At 43.7% G+C, this 22,376-nt stretch overlaps 1 protein-coding gene and 1 pseudogene across 1 annotated transcript in view; both read right to left on the bottom strand.

Moving 5' to 3' along the window:
* adra1d (adrenoceptor alpha 1D) overlaps positions 1 to 22,376 on the bottom strand; it is a 122,585-nt gene that overhangs the window by 64,801 nt on the left and 35,408 nt on the right. The window lies entirely within an intron of this gene.
* Positions 5,662 to 5,780, bottom strand: LOC122555932 (annotated as a pseudogene).

The following is a 22,376-nucleotide window of genomic DNA, read 5'->3' as shown; positions in this document are numbered from 1 at the left end:
TGTGTGGAGTTTGCACGTTCTCCCCGTGTCTGCGTGGGTTTCCTCCGGGTGCTCCGGTTTCCTCCCACAGTCCAAAGATGTGCAGGTCAGGTGAATTGGCCATGCTAAATTGCCCGTAGTGTTAGGTAAGGGGTAAATGTCGGGGTATGGGTGGGTTTCGCTTCGGCGGGTCGGTGTGGACTTGTTGGGCCGAAGGGCCTGTTTCCACACTGTAAGTAATCTAATCTAATCTAATCTGCTTGGGCGAGCAGACATTCCACTCCCAAGCATCCCAACGGTCTTTTTCTCCCACTCTGTTATCCAGACAGCCCTGCACCTCACCTCCTCCATTCCCCGTTCCACTGCTCTAAAACCCCCCAACAAACGCAATAAAAACAGCACCCTCTTGCCCTCACCTTCCAACCCACCAGTGTCCACATCCAACATATCATCCTTAAACACTTCTGCCAACTCCAATTAGACCCCATCACCAACATCTTCCCCTCCCCACCCCTCTCTGCCTTCCACAAGGACTGTTCCCTCCAACAGTCCTTGGTTTGCGCCACTCTCCCCACTGACCCTTGGCACCTTCCCCTTCAAATGTACAAGGTGCAAAACCTGTCAGTACACCACCCCTCTCACCTCCGTGCAGGGCCCCAAACAGTCCTACCAGCTGAGACAGAGGTTCACCTGCCTCTCCTCCAACCTAGGTTTCTGTATCCGGTGCTCCCAATGTGGTCTTCTCTACATTGGTGATACCCAATGTAAACTCAGGGCACGTTTTGCCGAGCATCGCAGCTGGGTCTGCAGGGGCTGACCTGACCTCCCAGTCACCACCCATTTTAGTTCCCCTCCTCACTCCCTCTCCGACATGACCATCCTTGGCTTCCTCCATTGCCACAATGAATCAGATCCCAAATTGGAGGAACAACACCTCATCTTCCACCTGGACAGCCTATAGTCCAGAGGACTGAACACTGAGTTCTCCAATTTCAAGTAAGCTCCCTTCCCATCCCCCAAACCCCTTTCCCAGCCCCTACCCTCCCTTCCATTCCTCTGATTGACCCTTCTTTCCGACGTTAAACTGGCAGTGAGGCAGAATCAGAACAGAAACAAAACAGAAACATGTTTTTAAATCCCACGTTTGGTCCTGCCTGTTGAATGAGGGGATTAACAACATCCAACATCTCCCTTTACATCCACCCCCAGTCCTGAAGGGTTACACCTGAAACATTGACTTCTCCACCCCCTGACACTGCCTAGCTTGCTGTGTTCTTCCAGCCTCCTGTGAATCTCATCATTACCATACAAGTCAGAAGGATGGCCCAACTGCTCGACGTTAAACTGGCAGTGAGGCAGAATCAGAACAGAAACAAAACAGAAACATGTTTTTAAATCCCACGTTTGGTCCTGCCTGTTGAATGAGGGGATTAACAACATCCAGCCCGTCAGAAGCTAGGTTATATTTGGCATGTATTCCTTTATTAAAGGAAAAATGAACTCAATGGGTACTCCCTGCTTATGAAAGCTACCAATGGTTATTTTGATGGTAAGATTAGTTAATTATTGCCTACATTGTCCAATGCTTATAATACTTGTATTTAGACCGCACCTTGTAATGTGAAACGCCTCATACAATGAACTATTTTTAGACCTCTGCGACAATTGTGATGTAGGCAATAACAATCCAGCTAACTACAGTCTGAGTTCCAGTACTGAGCAGTGATATTGAGACATGATAATACATCCTAACACTTAAGCTTGGCACCAACTAAAACCAACCTCTTCATTAACTTGTCTTCCCTCCTACTCTTTGCAGGTTTTCCCAGCATTACGGGCTTTGGCCCTTCACCATAACATTTCTCAATTGGAGACAGAATTCACATTCTTTCCACAGATGAATGGCCTCCCTTATGCATGCAGTAAATTTCTGATATGAGTGCCATTGTTTCGGTGATCCAATATGGTGCAAGTCCTGCTATGGGAGGACACTCATCCTCCAGAATATGAACCTCAGTATGTGTGAAATTTAATTAAGTTAGCAGGACTCAATGGTAGACTCCCACATGTCTGTGACACTCTGAATATAATGCAAGGGAATGCCAGAAACTGAGTGGTATTAAAGGCCCTGATTTTATGAGCCACTTAAATCTATCAATCTATTCCAACCACTCACTGAACACGAGCAGCAAGAGGGCAAAACAATACAAATATAATTATATGCCCAAATTAAGATTCACATCTCTTCCACTGGATCTCCCACCTATGCCAGATGCTTCTGTTTGAGTGTTGCCACCCTTGGACCTGGTCTTATAACAGACAATTGAAAAAAATGTAATTCCATGGGATAGAGCTTCACCTGCTCAGTACATAACTGGGTGATGGGAATGTGGAGTAATCAGCCCAGATCTTATTCAAAGGCAGAGCAGGTTTGAGGAGCCAAGTGGCTAACATCTGTATAGACACAGGCAAGTGTTTTATTGTAACAGTATATTGTTATAGAGTTTTTAAAAATACAATCTCTACAGTGTGGAAACAGGCCATTTGGCCCAACAAATCCACACCAACCCTCTGAAGAGTAACCCACGCAGACCAATTACCCTATCCTATTGCTGTACATTTGCCCCTGACTGATGAAACTAACCTATATATCCCTGAACACAATAGGCAATTTAGCATGGCCAATTCACCTAACCTGCATATCTTAGGGAGGAAACCCATGTAGACACAAGGGGAATGTGCAAACTCTACACAGTCACCTGAGGAATCGAACCCGGGTCCCTGGTGTTGTGAGATAGAAGTACTAACTACCATCCCGCCCCAGGAAGGCGATTCGAGAAACGCAGATCCTGTCAGAAATTCAATCCCACAGACATTTACAGAGCTCAGGAACCCATATGGTCCATCGTGTCCATGCCGATAAAACATTTTGATTTTTTTAACACCATTTTCTAGCTCTTCACCTGTAGTCCTGGAGGCTATGGTAATGCACATGATTATGTATTTACACTGAACTATTCCTTACTCAACCATTCTTTTAGGTAGTGCCTTTTAAACACACATCACTGTGATAAAAATCCCCCTCAACCCTCCCCTCAGCCTCAATCTGTGGTTTTTGAGCTTGACGTTGTTGGAATACACTCTCAGAATGTGCCGCACATGCTGCCTGTCTGCATTCGTAAAATATATGCAGTGATGTGAAGCAGATTGAGGGAATTTTTTAGGTGACTCAAATGATGGACTTGAATGCATTGTTTGAAGCAGCCTGTTAGCTCAGTGGGCTAGCCTGTGATTCAGAATAACAAGCAACAGGATGGCTGCAATTCCATTTCCAGCTGAGGTTCTGTCTCCTTGGGACCTGTCTCCTTGCCCTATCTCGAAGGGATGAGTCAGTGACAAACCACCTGGAAACAACTGCCCAGAAGGTGGCTCGGGGTGAAGCTGAAACAGACAATGGGCAGAGCATTTCTGAATGAAGTGAACTCAGTCGAAGCTGATGCGTTACACAACACTGAGGAAATGCTGCAGCTCTGAGGGAGGACTGCATTTTACTTTCAAAATGAGCTTGAATCTTCTTGTTCAGTTGAACATTGGTACTATTCAATGATCCAACAACTCTATTGTCGACTTTGCGTTTGAAGAGTGGCTATTTGGCCACTCTACTCATAAGCTGTTTGTTGGGATCTTGCTGCATGCCATGTCGATCCCATAGCTGACTAAAGATCAGAGATGACTGCATCTCAAAAACAATCAATGCGTTGTAACTTACATCAGGAAGTCCTGCTGTGAAAAAGAGAGACACAAGTGGAAAATTATTTCTTTGATGTTATAAATTTTCATTGGTATTTTGAATTCTGCTGAGAACAATTCATCTTAGTTTAGGCCAACAATCAATCATTCCCATGGTTCATAATAATAAGCTGTAGTCAGTGAAAACAAGGAGCAAGAATTGGCTTGAGCCCTCCCAGCAGGCAAAATGTTACCTTCGTATTCCAGTTTTGGATGGATTTATTAATTCTTTTAAAGGAGATGGGTTTTGCCACTAAGAACAGAAGAAAAATCATCCTCAAAAATGGGCATCTATCAACGTCAATTAATTATCTTGGTTGATGAACCTGCAGTGATGTTGCATCATTTTTGACCATCGAGACAACCAACAGGCTTCACAGCCAGTTGAATACTTTTAAAGTGTGCTCATGGTTGCAATGAAGACGGGGGCAGACAGGACTTGGCACGAACTCCTGCTGCTGGTGCATTTGAAGCACATCTGTTTGCTGTTTCAGTGAATAGAAGTTACATCCTCAGTGAAAGGCTTCAAATAATGACTGCCAAACAACTGTCAACAGATAAAGGATAGCTAAACACATAGATATTGTGTGGAAATGTAGGTAGTAACATTTGGAGAAGTTAATGCTCCCTGGGGTGGGGTAGTAGTGAATGTGATTGGTGATAATTGGAGGTGGGGGGGGTTAAAAATCCTGCTGCTCTTGCACTTCCCTCCAATGAGGTGTGGCATTGAAGTCTGGTATTCAACTAGTGACAAGTGAGGGAATAGATTCAGGGAGACACAGCAGTCAAACCCATTGGATTTGCCAGTGATCTATTGGCAGTGTCCCTCAGCCTGTGTCCTTGTGCCCGATCAAGGGATTCAACATTAGGAAGGGTAGGACTTAGAATCATAGAACATATGAGCAAGTGTAGGCCATTTGGCTCCTTCAAACTGCTCTGCCATTCAATGCGGCCATGACTGATCATTGAGCCTAATCTTGCCCTTCCCCCATATCCCTTGATTCTTTTTGCCATATCTATATACAGAGCTATATCTCGCTCCTCCTTCAAAACACTATGGTTTGGCCTTTTCTGTGGCATTGAAATTCCATAGGGTCACCACCCTCTCGGTAAAGACATTTCTCATCTCCATCCTTAAACTATGACTTCTGTTTCTGGACTCCCCCACCATTGGGAACATCCTTCCTGAATGTAATCTGTCTAGTCCAGTTAGAATTTTACAGGTTTCTGTGAGATTCCCCCCTTATGCTTCTAAACTCCAGTGAGTTTACAATTCTAACCGACTCAATCTCTCAATCTCCCTGCGAGGAAGCTAATCCCTTTTCCTTGCATCTGACTACCCTTCACCCCATGGCTGATGTGCAACCCCCTAACTCATCCATACTCATTCCATCTGTGAATCAATCAGTGATCAGTAAGCCCCACTATAGTACTGACAGTGGCCACTGTTCCTGGTGACGCTGTCCATACTGGATAGCTGCTGGCAGCTCTGAATGGATGGGATTTCTGCCTATCTGCTGAGTTAATTGGATGGGAGAACCGACAATGTCTAGACTGGCAGAATGGTATGATTAGATTCCCTACAGTGTGGAAACAGGCCCTTTGGCCCAACAAGTCCACACCGACCCTCCGAAGAGCAACCCACTCAGACCCATTCCCCTACATTTCCCTCTGACTAATGCACCTAACATTACAGGCAATTTAGCATGGCCAATTCACCTAACCTGCACATCTTTGGACTGTGAGAGGAAATCAGAGCACCCGGAGGAAACCCATGCAGCCACGTGGAGAACATGCAAACTCCACACAGACATTTGCCCAAGGCAGGAATTGAACCCAGGTCCCTGGCGCTGTGAGGCAGCAGTGCTAACCACTGAGCCACTGTGCTGCTCCTTTCTACTGCATCTGGTATTCCCAGCTGGTCTCCCATCCAAGCACAAACCAGGCCTGAGTCTGCTTAACTTCCAAGATCAGATGAGATTGGCTGTTTTCACACTAGTACTGCCCTAGCCTCCAAGAGAAGCTAGGAGAACGTGATGCTGGAGATTGGAGTTGAGATGTGGTGCTGGAAAAGCATAGCAGGTCAGGCAGCATCCGAGGAGCAGGAGAATCGCTTATGCCTGAAACGTCGATTCTCCTGCTCCTCGTTGGAGTTGAGATGTGGTGCTGGAAAAGCATAGCAGGTCAGGCAGCATCACACTCCCGACTCCCAGAGAAGCTACCAAGCTTTGTTTAAATTTTGACTCCTGCTCCTCGGATGCTGCCTGACCTGCTGTGCTTTTGCAGCATCACACTCCCGACTCCCAGAGAAGCTACCAAGCTTTGTTTAAATTTTGACTCTGATTGGTCAAGAAATTTCCCTGAGAAGTAAACCAGAGAATGTTTGTTACCTATTCAATTGATTTGAGCTGAAATTAACTAAGTGTGAAGGTAACTCTCAGTCATCTGGTGCATTTTCCATGGCAACACCTCACCCAGTCAGAGTTCACTTGACAACCAATCAGCAATCTCTCCTTCTACAGTGTTAATGCTGTTCTCCCTTTAACTTTGGTACTTCTGAATTATCCTGATGAATGCAAGATGAAAAGCTTTGACATAATGCGTCTTTTTCCAGGAATACTCAAGTTTATTGAATTTAATGATGGACAGCTTTAACCTTCCATCTGCTGAATGAAATGGCTTACTGCAACACTCTGTAGCTTTCGTCATCTGATTCTAAATGGCTTTGATATTTATTTTTCAAAGTGCTATCTAGTGTCAGTGAGCACTAATTCTCGGAAAGCTTCCGATCAGTGACATGGTCAACAAATAAAAAGATAAACTACTTCATTTAAAATAATTTTCATTGTAAGTTAACAACGCTTGCCCCTTCAGTTCTAATACAACATGACTGTGGAGGCTAGATTGAATTTAAAATGTATTTAATGAATCAACACTGTAAAGGCTGTACCTTTCTTTTATTTTTCTGTATTCTTGACTGTGGATGGAAATGAAGGAGAATTGTTTTAACATCCAAAAGATTGTTGAGGAATGGGAGCATTTTCTAAAAGTGTGTAATCTGACAATCACTGTAAGTATTGTTTACAGAACTGTTTGTTCAAGCAGTGGTGGCAGCTTAGTTTGCAGTCAAGCTGGAAGCAAAGGGTGTGGATGAATAGACCCTTGACTGGCAACACATAGCTGATTGGTCTGTGGACCAGTTACCAGTTTATCAATGACAGAACACATGAAGCCATAAGAAGATAGATGAAGGTGCTGACGACCCAATAACTAACCTTCAGATACATCAGACAAAAGGCAACAGTGATGCATTAACACAGGAATAAAAATGCACACCAGACAGAAAGGAGTGTAGGATCTACAGATGACCACATGAGCTCACAGAGGAAATATCATGCTGAGCTTGTCCAAAGCCCAGTGACTAGGGGAAATACGTACAGAATAAAGAAACAGCTTCCAGAGAAATGTAATTCAAATTAGGATGAAGGCGAGAAATGAAGTCCACAGCCATCGATCTGAAGGTGAATTTTGATACCAGAACACAGGGTAATATCATCCCACTCAGACTACAGCAGCAGAACTTGGCTGAAAGTTTGGAAGTCATTGACACTCTGAAGCTGAATCGTGCCACGTAAGGAAACCTGACAGCTAGGAACAACCTGCGAATGAAAAGTTGCAAAGAGCCGCAGTTGTTGCCAGTGAGTTCCATGGTCACAAAGCCTACAGTGTGGGTAAAAGCCATTGATGTGGGAGCAATACTCTTTTCCAGCGTTAAACTATAAGACACGGGGACAGAATGAGGCTATCTGGCCCATCGAGTTTTTCTGATAATCCTCAATCTGACCTACCTGCCTTTTCCCCCTAACCCTTGAACCCCTTAATTGGAACAGATTATTTTGGTACAAGCAGTGTCAATGGCTTTCAGCTAGCCTGATGCCACAAATTGAGACTGGAAGATGAAGCTCAATGAAAAATCATCTACTGGTTTCTGACGTACAACACACGCAGTTCCACTTCTGCCGCTGGTATCATTAGAGGGGGAGCAGAGGCAGCTGGCTATGTGGCTGACAGACTGTTTGTTTGACCGAAGACTCCTACCTCCTTTCCAACCCAGCTGCGGGGTTAAACTAAATTAAATATTTGTTAAAACCAGCGCAATGTTTCTGGAGTGAAATTAGTAAACAGTTCTAAACCAAAAGGATAATAGAACTTTGTAACTCCCTTCCACAAACAACGATTGATGCAAGATAAATTGTTAATTATAAATCCGAGATTGTTCATTCTTAATTAAAGGCATTAAGGGATTGGGGTAAAAGATAGGTGCATGGAGTGAGATCACAGATCAGCCCTGATTTCACTGAACAGTGGAATAGGTTTGAGAGATGAATGATTTATTCTGTCGCTATGTTTCTGCATTTTTATGAAATGCTTCTTGCAAGTGTTTTGAGTTTGTCAAACTTTCTGCATTTCTGACTTGTAGTGAACATTTACAAAGACCTGATATTCTGCATGTAAAGGCAAGATACCCACTTACACACCTTTTACAACCTCAGGAAGTCTCTAAGCGCTTTACAGTCAATTAACAAATGTCCGTCACTGTAGCAATGTGAGAAATGATTAAAAGGAAATAAATTGTAAATTACCTAAATATGTTACTTTCTGAAGCAACAGAAATTAAAAAAGGATAAATGTAGCTTACCATAGTGGCTAAATTTGAACTCTCGAGTTATTATTAAATTGGCACCATAGGAAACCTGAGAGTTAATGTCGTGAAAACAGATTCCACCAAAATAATGACAGCAAAATGTTTGGTTTCATACAGTCCAGGAGATTTATGACAGATTCTGTGAAATTACCAGAACATTGACCTAATCTGAACCTGCTACATGAATGCAGTGACAGATACATGTTCAAAAACTCAATTGCCCTGTCAACAAGCTATCAGAGAAAGCATTTGTTAACACTACACTCCTACTTGTTGTTCCTGGTTTCCTGTCATTCTTTCTGGATTCACTCAGTGGGCAGATTAAAATTTCAGATGGATTTGTTCCTGTACAGGAAATTCCTTTATTCCCATTGCAGGCCCATTTGGCGTAGTTCAAAGCCCATGTCCCTAATTATGAGCAATCTCATAATGCAACAAGGACTTGATGAAAATAATCTCAAACTTAGGGCATAGCTAGCTGCAGCAATTGTGAGCACTGCAACTATGAACACACTTCAAAGCGATTTCACTGGTTGTATGGAGTTTTAGATTAGATTAGATTAGATTACTTACAGTGTGGAAACAGGCCTTCGGCCCAACAAGTCCACACCGACCCGCCGAAGCGCAACCCACCCAGACCCATTCCCCTACATTTACCCCTGCACCTAACACTACGGGCAATTTAGCATGGCCAATTCACCTAACCTGCACATTTTTTGGACTGTGGGAGGAAACCGGAGCACCCGGAGGAAACCCACGCAGACAAGGGGAGAATGTGCAACCTCCATACAGTCAGTCACCTGAGGCGGGAATTGAACCCGGGTCTCTGGCGCTGTGAGGCAGCAGTGCTAACCACTGTGCCACCGTGCCGCCCACTTTAGTATGGACTGTGGTCATGAAAAGTACTTCACAAATGCAATTCATAATTCCCTTTCTTCTTTCTTCTGGAGCTAGCTAACCACTTCTTTACCTCCTGCAAACTACATGCTCAACAGCAGAGGCTAGTAACAAATCAGTTAATTTATCTAATGGTTTAACAGGGACATTTCACTTGATGCTTGCATATAAACCACGTTTTTGTCCCACGTTTGATGACCATCTGATACAAGAGCAGGAAGAATCCTGAGGAAATTTCCAGCTAAGCCCCAGATTCAATCACTGACAGTGCATCCCACAGCCTCATACCTCCGTATAGAGAAACAAGCTCCTTAAATATTTTACATTTCAGTTTGAATTGATGTCCCTTCATTCTAGACTCATCAGCCACCCAGAAACAGCTTGCTTTTATCAACTCTGCCTTATCTCTTCATAACATGAACAACACCTCTGTCAAATTATTCTGCAATCTCAACTGTTTTAATGAAAACAGCTCCAAATTTTCATATCTTCCTTTGACAGGGACAGGGATTCCTTACAAAAGCTACATCTGAATATCCATGTGTCTTGAAAATTCCTTTGCCTTGGTTATGCAGCAAACATCAGACACTTGAGATAGATTGTAAATGGACCAATATTGAAGAGAATTGGACGTAGTTTTTCCTCATTCTGTGCTTCCTTATGTCCTTTTTTTTGTTGGTCTCAACCTATTGTGGATCTTTTGCTTACTGAACATCTGAAGGGGACAAAGGTAGTGAAGAAGACATTTAGTATGCTGGCCTTTATTGGACAGTGCATTGAGTACAGGAGTTGGGTGGTCATGTTGAGGCTGTCCAGGACATTGGTTAGGCACTTTTGGAATACTGTGTGCAATTCTGGTCTCCCTGCTATAGGAAGGACATTGTGAAACTTGAAAGGGTTCAGAAAAGATTTACAAGGATGTCTCCAGGGTGGAGGGTTTGAGCGACATGGAGAGGCTGAATAGACTGGAACTAATTTCTCTGGAATGTCGGAAGCTAAGGGATGACCAAATATAGGTTTATAAAATCATAGTTCAAATAAATAGACAAGATCTTTTCCAAAGGGTGGGGAACTCCGAAACTAGAGGGCACAGGTTTATGGTGAGAGGGGAATGATTTAAAAAGGACTTGAGGGGAAGCATTTTCATACAGAAGGTGGTACGTGTATGGAATGCGCTCCCAGAGGAAGTGGTGGGGGCTGGTACAATTACAACTTTTAAATGGCATCTGTATGGATATATGAATAGGAAAGGTTTAGAGGGAGATGGCCCAAATGCTGGCAAATGGGACTACATTTATTCTGGATATCTGGTCAGCATGGACGGGTTGGCCCGAAGGGTCTGTTTCCGTGCTGTACATCTCTATGACTCTAATTGTCAAATAACTTTTGCAATTCAGCAAAAGTCCATCCCCAAATCTTACCATTTTTTTTGGTGTCAGAAGAAGTCACATTCAACTCAAAATTTTAAGTGTCTTTCTCTATCCATAGATGCTGATTATTTTCAACACTTTCTGTTTTTACTTAAAGATTGTTTGGTCTGGTTCTGGTGAATCAACTGTCAACAGAAGAACAAGTAATGTTCCAAACATCATAAGGTTTTGATTAGCTGTGGACACCGGCATGAAATAAACTAGGATAAAAATACCTAATCTACAGAAGACCAGCTTGCATGAGTTAAGAATGCACTTGGTCCAAATAAATTGGAATGAAGGTTTGGCAGGTAAAACTATAATAAAACAATGGAGATCATTCAGTTATAGCTGAGGCATGTTTCTGTGAGTGAAAAGGTAGGGCACACTAATCCAGAGCTCCAACAATAACAAAAGGGATGGAGTAAGATAAAGGAGAAAAATGGTCCATATGACAAACACAAGTGAGAAGCAGATTAAGTATACATACTTCAGGGGTGAAGTGAAAAAGGAAATATAAAGCAAAGAGGGAACCTTAGAAGAGATTGGCAGCTAACATAAAATGGAATCCAAAAGAAGCATGGTTGAAAAACTAAATGAATGCAGTTGCCTTAAAGGACGAAGAAAATGCCAGAGAATAGATGAAAGAGGAGATGATTGAGATGTTGGATAAGCAAAAAAAAAAATTACAGATAAATATTAGAAAGGATGGTGGTGCTTAAGTTGATAAATCACCATCATTGGAGGGATGTATGTGTGGGAATGACAGAGGTACAGGCAATAATCTTTCAAGTGTCCTGAGAGGTAGTGCAAGCAGACAGGAGAATTGCCAATGTTACGTTCTTGTTCAAAAAAGGGCAAGGGTAAACCTAGCAATGTAATCAGTTTAGTTTTGATGACAGGAAAGAGTTTAGAAGAAAGAAAATCCAAGATCAAATAATAGTCACTTAGACAAGTGTAAATTAATTAAAGATTTCCAGCATGAATTTTCTCAAGGCAAAGCATGTTTAATAAATTTAACAGTTTGTTTGAGGCAATAGACAGGATTGACAAGAATACTGCATATTATGCAGTGACAATGGACTTCCCAAAGGTATATAAAAATGTAAAACACAATGCACTTGTCAACAAAGCCAAATCATGTGGAAATAAAGGGATGGTGGCAGCATAAAAAAACAGGAACAGGAACAGGCCGTTCATCCCCTCAAGCTCGCTTCACCATTCAACAGGATTATGGCTGATCCGATATTCCTCATATCCATTTTCCTGTGTTTTCCCTGTAATCCTTCATTCCTCTACTGATCAAGAACTGATCTCAGCCATAAATATACATAAGGATTCTGCCTCCACAGCTTTCTTTGGCAAGGAATTCCAAAGACTGAAAGAAGAAATTTCTCATCTCAGCCTTAAATTGATGCCCCTTTATTCTGATGCTATGCCCTCTGGTCTTAGACTCTCCCATGAGGGGCAACATCCTCTCAGCATTTACCCTGGCAAGCCCCTTAAGAATCCTATGTGTTTTACTGAAATCATCTCCCATTATTGGAAGTAAGTGAGGACTGCAGATGCTGGAGATCAGAGCTGAAAATGTGTTGCTGGAAAAGCGGTCCCAAAACAGATCCTTGCGGAACACCGCTAGTGACGGCACTCCATGAAGAAACTTTGCCATCAACTACTACCCTCTGTCTTCTTCCATCCAGCCAATTCCTAATCCAAACCTCCAACTCACCCTCAATGCCATATCTTCGTATTTTCTGCAGTAGCCTACCATGGGGAACCTTATCGAACGCCTTACTAAAATCCATATATACCACATCTACCGCTTTCCTCTCATCAACCTCCTTCGTCACCTTTTCAAAGAATTCAATAAGGTTTGTGAGGCACGACTTGCCCTTCACAAAACCATGCTGACTATCCTTGATCACATTATTCCTATCCAGATGTGCATAAATCCTATCCCTTACAATTCTCTCTAAGACTTTGCCCACAACAGAAGTGAGACTCACCGGCCTATAGTTGCTAGGGTTATCCCTACTCCCCTTTTTGAACAAGGGAACCACATTTGCTATCCTCCAGTCTTCTGGGACTACTCCTGTAGACAAAGAGGACATAAAAATCAAGGCCAATGGCTCTGCAATCTCCTCCCTTGCTTCCCAGAGAATCCTAGGATAAATGCCATCAGGCCCAGGGGACTTATCTATTTTCACCTTTTCCAGGATTTCCAACACCTCTTCTCTACATACCTCAAAGCCATCCATTCTACTTATTTGTGCCTCAGTATTATTCTCATCGACAATGCCCTGTTCCTGAGTGAATACTGAAGAAAAGTATTCATTCAGTGTCTCCCCAATCTCTTCCGCCTCCTATTGCTGTTCAGTTGCTTAATGTTGAGTCAAAATCCTGAAACTCTCTTTCTAACAGCACTCAAAATGTGCCTGGTCCCCATTGACAGCAATGGTTAAAGAAAGCAGCTCACCACCACCTTCCCAAGAGCAATTAGGGATGGATAATAAATGCCACTGACACCCACATCCCTTAAACAGAAGAAAACAAAATTTGGTGCATCATACTTTGGAAAGGACCTGGGTTGTACAGAAAGTGCAGAAAGGATTGAGAATGAGGCATTTAATCTAGATGGATTGATTAGAGAAGCTACTGTTGTTTTCTTTAGACAAGATTGGGAGGAGAATTGACAGATTTTCAAAACTATGAGGTGTTAAGATTGTGCAAATAGAGAGAAATTGTTCCCATGAGTGCAAGGGTTGAGATCCAGAAGATACTGATGCAAGGTGATTGACAAAAGAATCCAAAGGTCCACGTGAGGAAAGTCCTCTTTCTGCAGCAAATGGTGAATGGACCTCCTGCATATGTGGTGGAGGCACTGTCAATCCTGGCAGTTGAAAGTTTATTGCAGAAGGATCTGAACAGAGAGAGAGAAAAAAAATTACAAGGCTACAGGAAAAGGTAAACAGCCAAATTCCCATTGCAGAGTGCAGTCAAGTCCTCAATTGTCTGAATGGCCTTCCTCTGTGCTGTAACCAGTCTGTCAGGTAGTTCGCTTTTGTAGTTCTTCACACCCCTTGCCTCACTTCAAGCTGTGTAACCTATTATAAGCCTCATGTCGTGAAGGTTGTTTTGACATATGCATACTTTGTGGGAAATGGGCGGAAAATCATGCGGAATGTTCTGATTTCTGCCATCCATGAGAGAAGCTCGGTGCCTAAGCCACATGCTTGGTAAAGTAGATTGTACAAACTCTTTCCGTGCTACTATGAAATTACGCAACTGCAGTTGCCAGTTACATATAGTTCTTAGAGCTAAAGGGATCAAAGAGTATGGGGAGAAATTGGGAACAGGATACCGAGTTAGACGATCAGCCATAATCATTATTGAATGGAAGAACAGGCTTGAAGGCCTACTCCTGCTCCTATTTTCTGTTTACAATCCTCCAGTTGTGCATTGGTTAATACATCCATTGAAAATTCCATTTAGGACATTGATCATTTATAAGCACAGGCAATTATTGGGCAGGAATAGATCAGATGGTCTATCAAGTTGGCTTCAGACCATGAAGTTGAGGGGTTAATGACTAAACCCATCTTCCCTCCCTTTCACCATCTTTGGCTCCAACCATCCCTGACCCCTTTTCCCAGCCATTGAATCATAGAATCCCTACAGAATGGAAGCAGACCAATCAGCCCATCAAGTCCACACTGACGCTCCAAAACGCATCCCATTCAGACCCACTTCTCTACCCTACCTCTGTAACCCTGCACTTCCTATTCCGAATTTACAGCTAGCCTGCACATTCCTGAGCAATACGGAGCCATTCCATCTAACCTACACATCTTTGGAGTCCAGGAGGAAGTTGGAGCACCCGGAGGAAACCCATGCAGATTACTGGAAAATGTGCAAACTCCACACAGACAGTCATTCAAGACTGAACTCAAACGCAGGCACAGTGAGGCAGCAGTGCTAACTGCAGAGCCACCGTGCTGACCTGTGACATTTCCAAGGACAGGAAGAAGAAAGAGACAAAAGCTCAAGCCAACAAAGAAGTCTTAACATGAACATGTTAGCTAATGTGCTGTCAGAAAAGTAAATCTCCTGTGGGCAAGTTGCAAGTTATGCATAAATCACATCTGCACTCAGGTAATTAGCCTGAGTCACAGTTGAAAAGCTTTTTAATTTGAGACTTGTTTGATATTTATTGCAACAATTAATATCCACAATTAAGTGACCAAAAATAGCAGCAGATGATGACTCATGATAATTTAGAATTTGCAGTCTGACTGGCCGTTCCGGACCAGTTGGCTCTCAATAATTGCCTAAATTGATGATTTTAGAACATCTGGCTTAAACAATGTCTCAGCCCAATCAGAAGTTACAAATGAATATCTGTGCTGAAATTACCATTTCACATGTAGCATCCACAATGAAAGTCAATTGGAAAAGTGTCCTTCACTACTCAGCTGTTTTAACAAATGACAACACACTGGTCAATGGAAACAGTCACAGAACTTTCTGTTCTTGCTCAGAGACAGCGAGTTATATCAAAATTAGCATCTATCAATAATCAGAATCATGCTCTTGTGCTAATCAAGCGCAAGAATACTCATATTCAAAAGTATTTCACTGGTTACAAAGCACATTGAAATATCTTGAGGTGATGAAAGACATGATTCTTGATTTGTTCTGTAGAACACAGTACAACTGTGCTTTGATTATTGCAATCTCAATGAAACTTTAGTAATTAAGGATACACATTTACCCATTTTTGTATGTTTTCTACATAAATACAAACACAATAAATTCTACTTTTCATTTAATGACAGTTTTGGAAGTCTGTAGAATGCCTGAATGAAATGTGAGGTGCTTGTCCTCGAGTTTCCATTAAGCATCACTGGAATAATATGCAAAAATCCTCTCTTAAAGTTCTGGACGCATTCCTTAAAATCACAACTTTAAATGAAACCACTTCAACTGAAAGATAAAAATAGAAATTGCTGGAAAAGATCAGCAGGTCTGGCATCACCTGTGGAGAGAAATCAGAGTTAACATTTCGGGTTGAGTGACCCTTCCTGAGAACTGATGATAGCTAAGAAAATGTTGGTTTATTTGTAGAAGTTAGGACGGAGTGGGGACTAAATGATAGGTGAGGATAGACCCCAAAGAGAGAGAAGAACAGTTGGACAAAGGAGTGGATAACGATTTGGGTAGGAGGGTGTTTAGTCCAAGTAACTGTGGGAGTCGGTGGGTTTATAGTGGGTATTAGTGGCCAGTCTATCCCCAGAAATGGAAACAGATGTCAAGCAAGGGAGGAGTCAGGTTGGACCAGGTGAAAGTGAGAGCTGAGTGGAGACAGGCAGTGCTGATGATATTGATTATATCGGAGAAAGAGTTGTGGGTAGGGGCCAGAACAGGACTGGATCAAGGAATGTTTCATGTACCTCATGAAGAGACAGGTGTAACTGGGGCCCACACACTTACCCATGACCACCCCTCTAACCTGCAGAAAATGAGAGGAGTTAAAAGAGAAGTTGTTGAGGGGGAAGACTAGCTCAGAGGAGAAAGTGAGGTCTGCAGATGCTGGAGATCAAAGTTGAAACTTTATTGCTGGAACAGCACAGCAGGTCAGGCAGCATCCAGGGAACAGGAGATTCGACGTTTCGGGCACAGGCCCTTCTTCAGGAATTCCTGAAGAAGGGCCTGTGCCCGAAACGTCGAATCTCCTGTTCCCTGGATGCTGCCTGACCTGCTGTGCTGTTCCAGCAATAAAGTTTCAATCAAGGAAGACTAGCTCAGCCAATCGGAAGAGGCTGGCAGTGGTGGGCACAGTTCAGGAAGAAGCGGAGAGACCTGAGACCATCCTAGTGGGAGATGGATGTGGAAAGGGATTGGAAAGGTTTATCGATTTTGCTTCCAAGTCCCACTCCGCTCTTATCTTTGCTTGGTCCACCTCTGACTCCTCCCTTCCCTTTCTCGACATTTTTGTTTCCATTTCTGGGGATAGACTGACAACTCAACACCTCTGGGACACCCGGACCAACCAACCCAACCATCCTGTAGCTCAACATTTCAATTCCCCCTCCCACTCCACCAAGGATATGCAGGTCTTTGGACTCCTCCATCATCAGACCACAGCGAAACGACGGTTGGAGGAAGAACGCCTCATCTTCCGGCTAGGAACCCTCCAACCACAAGGGATGAACTCGGATTTCACCAGTTTCCTCATTTCCCCTCCCCACAGCCTGTCTCAGTCAAATCCATCAAATTCAGCACCGCCTCCCTAACCTGCAATCTTCTTCCCGACCTCTCCGCCCCCACCCCAGTCTGACCTATCACCCTCACCTTGACCTCTTTCCACCTATCACATTTCCGACGCCCCTCCCCCAAGTCCCTCCTCCCTATCTTTTATCTTAGCCTGCTGGACAAACTTTCCTCATTCCTGAAGAAGGGCTAATGCCCGAAACGTCGATTCTCCTGTTCCCTAGATGCTGCCTGACCTGCTGCGCTTCTCCAGCAACACATTTCCATCTCTGATCTCCAGCATCTGCAGACCTCATTTTCTCACCAATATCTACTGCAAACCCACTGACTCCCACAGTTACCTGGACTGTATATTGTTATACCCTATTTCCTGAAAAGACTCCATTTCATTCTCCCAGTTCCTCTGTCTCTGTGCATATGTTCCAATGAGTTGAGAGTGTGGTGCTGGATAAGTACAGCAGGTCAGGCAGCATCCGAGGAGCAGGAAAATCGATGTTTCAGGCAAAAACCCTTCATCAGGAAACCTGAAACATCAACTTTCCTGCTTCTCAAATGCTGCCTGACCTGCTGTACTTTTCCAGCACCACAGTCTCGACTCTAATCTCCAGTATCTGCAGTCCTCACTTCTGTCCATATGTTCCGATGAGGCCAACTTCGACAAGGGGGCCTCCGAAATGTCTACTTTCTTCCACAACTGAGGATTCCCCAGCACCGCTGCCAACAGGGGGCTCAACTGGATCTGACCCATCTCCTGCACTTCCACCTTCACCTCCTCTCTTCCTTCCTGCAACAGTGATAGGGTCTCCCTTGTTCTGACCTATCATCCCACCAGCACTCAAATCCAGAAGATCATCAGCTGCCGTTTCTGCCACCTCCAGGATGCCACCACTAGAAACATATTCCCCTCACCTTCCTTGTCAGCCTTCTACAGGGACACCCTGGTCCAGTCTTCCTTCACTCCTAACACTCACCTCCCCAACAGTCTCATGGCATTTTCTGCTACAACAGCAGAAGATAAAACACCTGCCCGTTTACCTCCTCCCTCCTCAGTAGGGTCCTCAGTATCCATGGACCCAGCCACAGCTTCCAGGCTGAGCAGTACTGAGCAGTGCTCAGTGAAGCGTTTGATAAGGTTTCCCACTGTACACTATTGCAGAAAATATGGAGGCAAGGATGAAGGCTGATTTAGTGGTTTGGATCAGAAATTGGCTAGCTGAAAGAAGACAGAGGGTGGTGGTTGATGGGAAATGTTCATCCTGGAGTTTAGTTACTAGTGGTGTACTGCAAGGATCTGTTTTGGGGCCACTGCTGCTTGTCATTTTTATAAATGACCTGGATGAGGGCATAGAAGGATGGCTTAGTAAATTTGTGGATGACACTAAAGTCAGTGGAGTTGTGGACAGTGCGGAAGGATGTTGCAGGTTACAGAGGGACATAGATAAGCTGCAGAGCTGGGCTGAGAGGTAGCAAGTGGAGTTTAATGTGAAAAAGTATGAGGTGATTCACTTTGGATGGAGCAACAGGACTAAAGAGTACTGGGCTCATGGTAAGATTCTTGGTAGTGTAGATGAGCAGAGAGATCTCAGTGCCCATGTACATAGATCCCTAAAAGTTGCTACCCAAGTTGATAGGGTTGTTAAGAAAGCGTATGGTGTATTAGCTTTTATTGGCATTGGGATTGGGTTTAGGAGCCATGAGGCCACATTTGGAGTATTATTCTGGTTGCCCCATTACAGGAAGGATGTGGAAGCTTTGGAAAGGGTGCAGAAGAGATTTACGAGGATGTTGCCTGGTAGGAGGGAAGATCTTATGAGGAAAGTCTGAGGGACTTGAGGCTGTTCTCGTTGGAGAGAAGAAGGTTAAGAGGTCACTTAATGGAGGCATACGAGATGATCAGACGGTTAGATAGGTTGACAGTGAGAGACTTTTTCCTCAGATGATAATGGTGGCATGAGGGGTCATAGCTTTAAATTGAGGTGTGATAGATATAGGACAGATATCAGAGGTAGGCTGTCTACTCAGAGAGTAGTAAGAGTGTGGAATGCCCTGTCTGCAACAGTAATGGACTCGCCAGCTTTAAGGGCATTTAAATGGTCATTGGATAAACATATGGATGATAATGGAATAGTGTCGGCTAGATGGGCTGTAAATTGGTTTCACAGGTTGGTGCAACATCGAGGGCTGAAGGGCCTGTACTGCGCTGTAATGGTCTTTGTTCTACACTTCTCACAACCTAGTCTATAGCATTCGCTGCTCACAATGTGGTCTCCTCTACAGTGGGGAAAATGAAGCATAGGCTGGGGGACCGTTTCACAGCACACTTGTCTGCTGTCTGCAAAAAGGACCCCGAGCTTCCAGTTGCCTGCCACTTTAACACACCAGCCTGTTCCCTGGCCAACATCCCTGCCACAGGCTTTTTGAAGTGCTCCAGTGCAGCTCAGTGCAAACTGTAAGAACAACACCTCAATTTCCACCTGGGGACCCTGCAGCTTTCCAGACTCAATATCAAGTTAAATAACTTTAGGACTTGAGTTCTCCCATGTTCTTACCCGAAGCCCCACATCCACATAGTCTGCTATTACATACCATCCATTGTTAGCCACTAAAGTTCCTAATAACAGCTATTCACCCTCCTCGCCAGATTGTTGTCCAAACCTTTGTCTGTCTAACTGTTCTTCTCTCTCTTTGGGCTCTATTGTTTATTCCTTATCCCCTCCACCCCACCTTCTCTTCTGCATATAAACCTACATTTTCCTAGCTACCATCAGTTCTGAGGAAGGACCACTTGAACCAAAATGTTAACTCTGATTACTTTCCACAGTCCAAAGATGGGCAGGTTAGGTGAATTGGCTGTACTAAATTACCCATAGCATTCAGGGATACATAGTTTAGGGGCATTAGTCTGGGATAAATATAAGTTAGGGGGAAATGGGTCTGGGTGGGTTACTCTTCGGAGGGTTGGTATAGACATGTTGGGCCGAAGGGCCTGTTTCTACACGGTAGGGATTCTGTGATTCTACAGATGCGGCCAGACCTGCTGAGCTTTTCCAGCAATTTCTATTTTTGTCTCTGATTTACAGCATCTGCAATTCTTTTCATTGTTAACTTTAATTGAATCATAGATTCCCAATTGGAACTGCTGCTGAAATGGGAGTTAATGTTTTTCTGTTCAATTCCTGCCTGGAAAAACTGATGCACAGTTTGGTGCAATACTATGTATTCCTAAATTTCTAATTTGTAGAATAATATAAATCACTAAAAATAAAATAAAACAGTTGTTCTGCACTTTATCAGAAAAGAAAGCATTAAACAATACAAATTGAAATGCTGTACATTCTTAAATGTCTACATTCATGAATAAAGTAACCTACAAAACAAAATAAATTTAGAAATATATAAGAAATGCAATATCAGTATAAAATATTTGGTCTCTAGAAGGAATTGCTGAAAGGGGTCTCAGGACTTTGTAAGAAATGGAAACAGAAGGTGGTAGAAAACTCAGTAGCTTGGATAGTATCTGTGTCAGAGTCCAGTGCCAGTCAGAACTGAAAGCAGTGAGGAAATGGTAGTCTTCATGCTGATAGTGAGGGTGGGAGAAGGAGTTAGAGGTGTAGATGAAGACAGTGCCCAGAAAGACACAAGAGGAATCAGACAAGGGGATTGTGATACTATGCCAGGGAAGAAGAGGAGATGAATAGGTGAGAACAGGGATGATAGTAGTAGCAAATGGCTTGGTTGTTAGGGAAGGACAGGACCTGGGACTGTTCACACTCTGAAACTGTTAGACTCAATGTTGAGTCCTGAGGGCTATACGGAAGATGAGGTGTTATTCCTCCAGCTTGCATTGACTTTGCTGGAACACCGAGGGAGGCCCAAGGCAGAAACATAGGAACAGGAGGAGACTATTTGGCCCCTCGAGCCTGCTCTGCCTTTCAATGAAATCATGGCTAATCTGTGGCATAACTCCATAGGTCTGCCTTGGGCCACATTCCTTGATACCATTGCTTAATAAAAGTTCATCTCAGATTTAAATTTAACATTGAATTAGCATTGAATGCCATTTGAGGAAGATAGTTTCAAACCTAAATTACCCCCTGCACACAGCAAAGTTTTCTAACTTCTCTCCTGAATGATCTGGCCCTATTTCTGAAATTATGCCCCTTGATTATCATGTCTAACAATTTTCCTACCACAGATGGCAGGCTAACTGGTCTGTAATTTTCTGGTTTCCTTCTGTCACCATTGTTAAGGAGCAGAGTGACATGAGCAACATTCCAATCCAATGGTACATCTCCAGGGAACTCTGAAAGATCATGGTTAGGGGCATCAGCAATGTGCTCTCCTACCTCCTTTAGCACTGTGGATGGAAACTATTGAATCCTGGGCATTTGCCACTCTTCAGTTCTATCAATTTCCTCATTGTTGATGATTTACTTGAGGTAATTTTACTTAGATTCTGTCCCTGAGCCTCTGTTCATTTCTTTGGGACTTCCAGCAAGCTATCTTCCTTTGCTGTTGTGAATATTGACACGAAGTAACCGTTCAGTATGCCTGCCATTACCACATGGACATTGACAATATCCTCACTCTCAGCCTACAGTGGGCCAAATGGACTAGCTTTCCCTTTATATTACTACAAAATTTCTTCTTAGTCTTGTATGACTCTTGAAAGTTTCCTTTCATAATCCTTTTCTAGCCACTTTTATAAGCTGCTTTTTGTAGCCCTTTTGTTTCTTCCATTCTGTGGGATCTGTACCATTGGTATAGCAACATGGTGTTGTTGAAGTGACAGGCATAAGAAGCTCAGATTCTGGATTAGTGGTGCTGGAAGAGCACCGCAATTCAGGCAGCATCCGAGGACAGGCAAAATCGACGTTTCGGGCAAAAGCTAGAGGAGGGTGGGGGTGGGGAGAGAGTAGCATAGAGTACAATAGGTCAGTGGGGGAGGAGATGAAGGTGAAACATTCCAGAAGATTCCCCTGGCCTCGGAAACACCATTAGCCATGTGGCTGATGTAGCTACCACCCCCACGCTGATTGATGATGTCACTTCTGCCCCCATCATGGCCACTCCCACAGCCACTTCCGGCCCTCACATCATTGCCGATGCCACACGCTCAGTGACTTCCGCCACCCCTACTGCCATGTCTGCCACCACCTCCGCCCCCACCAGCGCCACTCACCTGCATTCTGCTGACACGTTCCCCACAGACCCCACTGTCACTATTCCCACCCCCCAGAACCCCGAGGGGAACACTACCCCTGCTCATGACTCTACCCCCATTCCCCCCACCATCACACCCACTCCAGGTACTGGCTCCGACCCCA

This window comes from Chiloscyllium plagiosum, chromosome 1, assembly GCF_004010195.1.
Source record: "Chiloscyllium plagiosum isolate BGI_BamShark_2017 chromosome 1, ASM401019v2, whole genome shotgun sequence".
Classification (NCBI taxonomy): domain Eukaryota; kingdom Metazoa; phylum Chordata; class Chondrichthyes; order Orectolobiformes; family Hemiscylliidae; genus Chiloscyllium; species Chiloscyllium plagiosum.
This window is presented reverse-complemented; position numbering and strand designations above follow the sequence as displayed.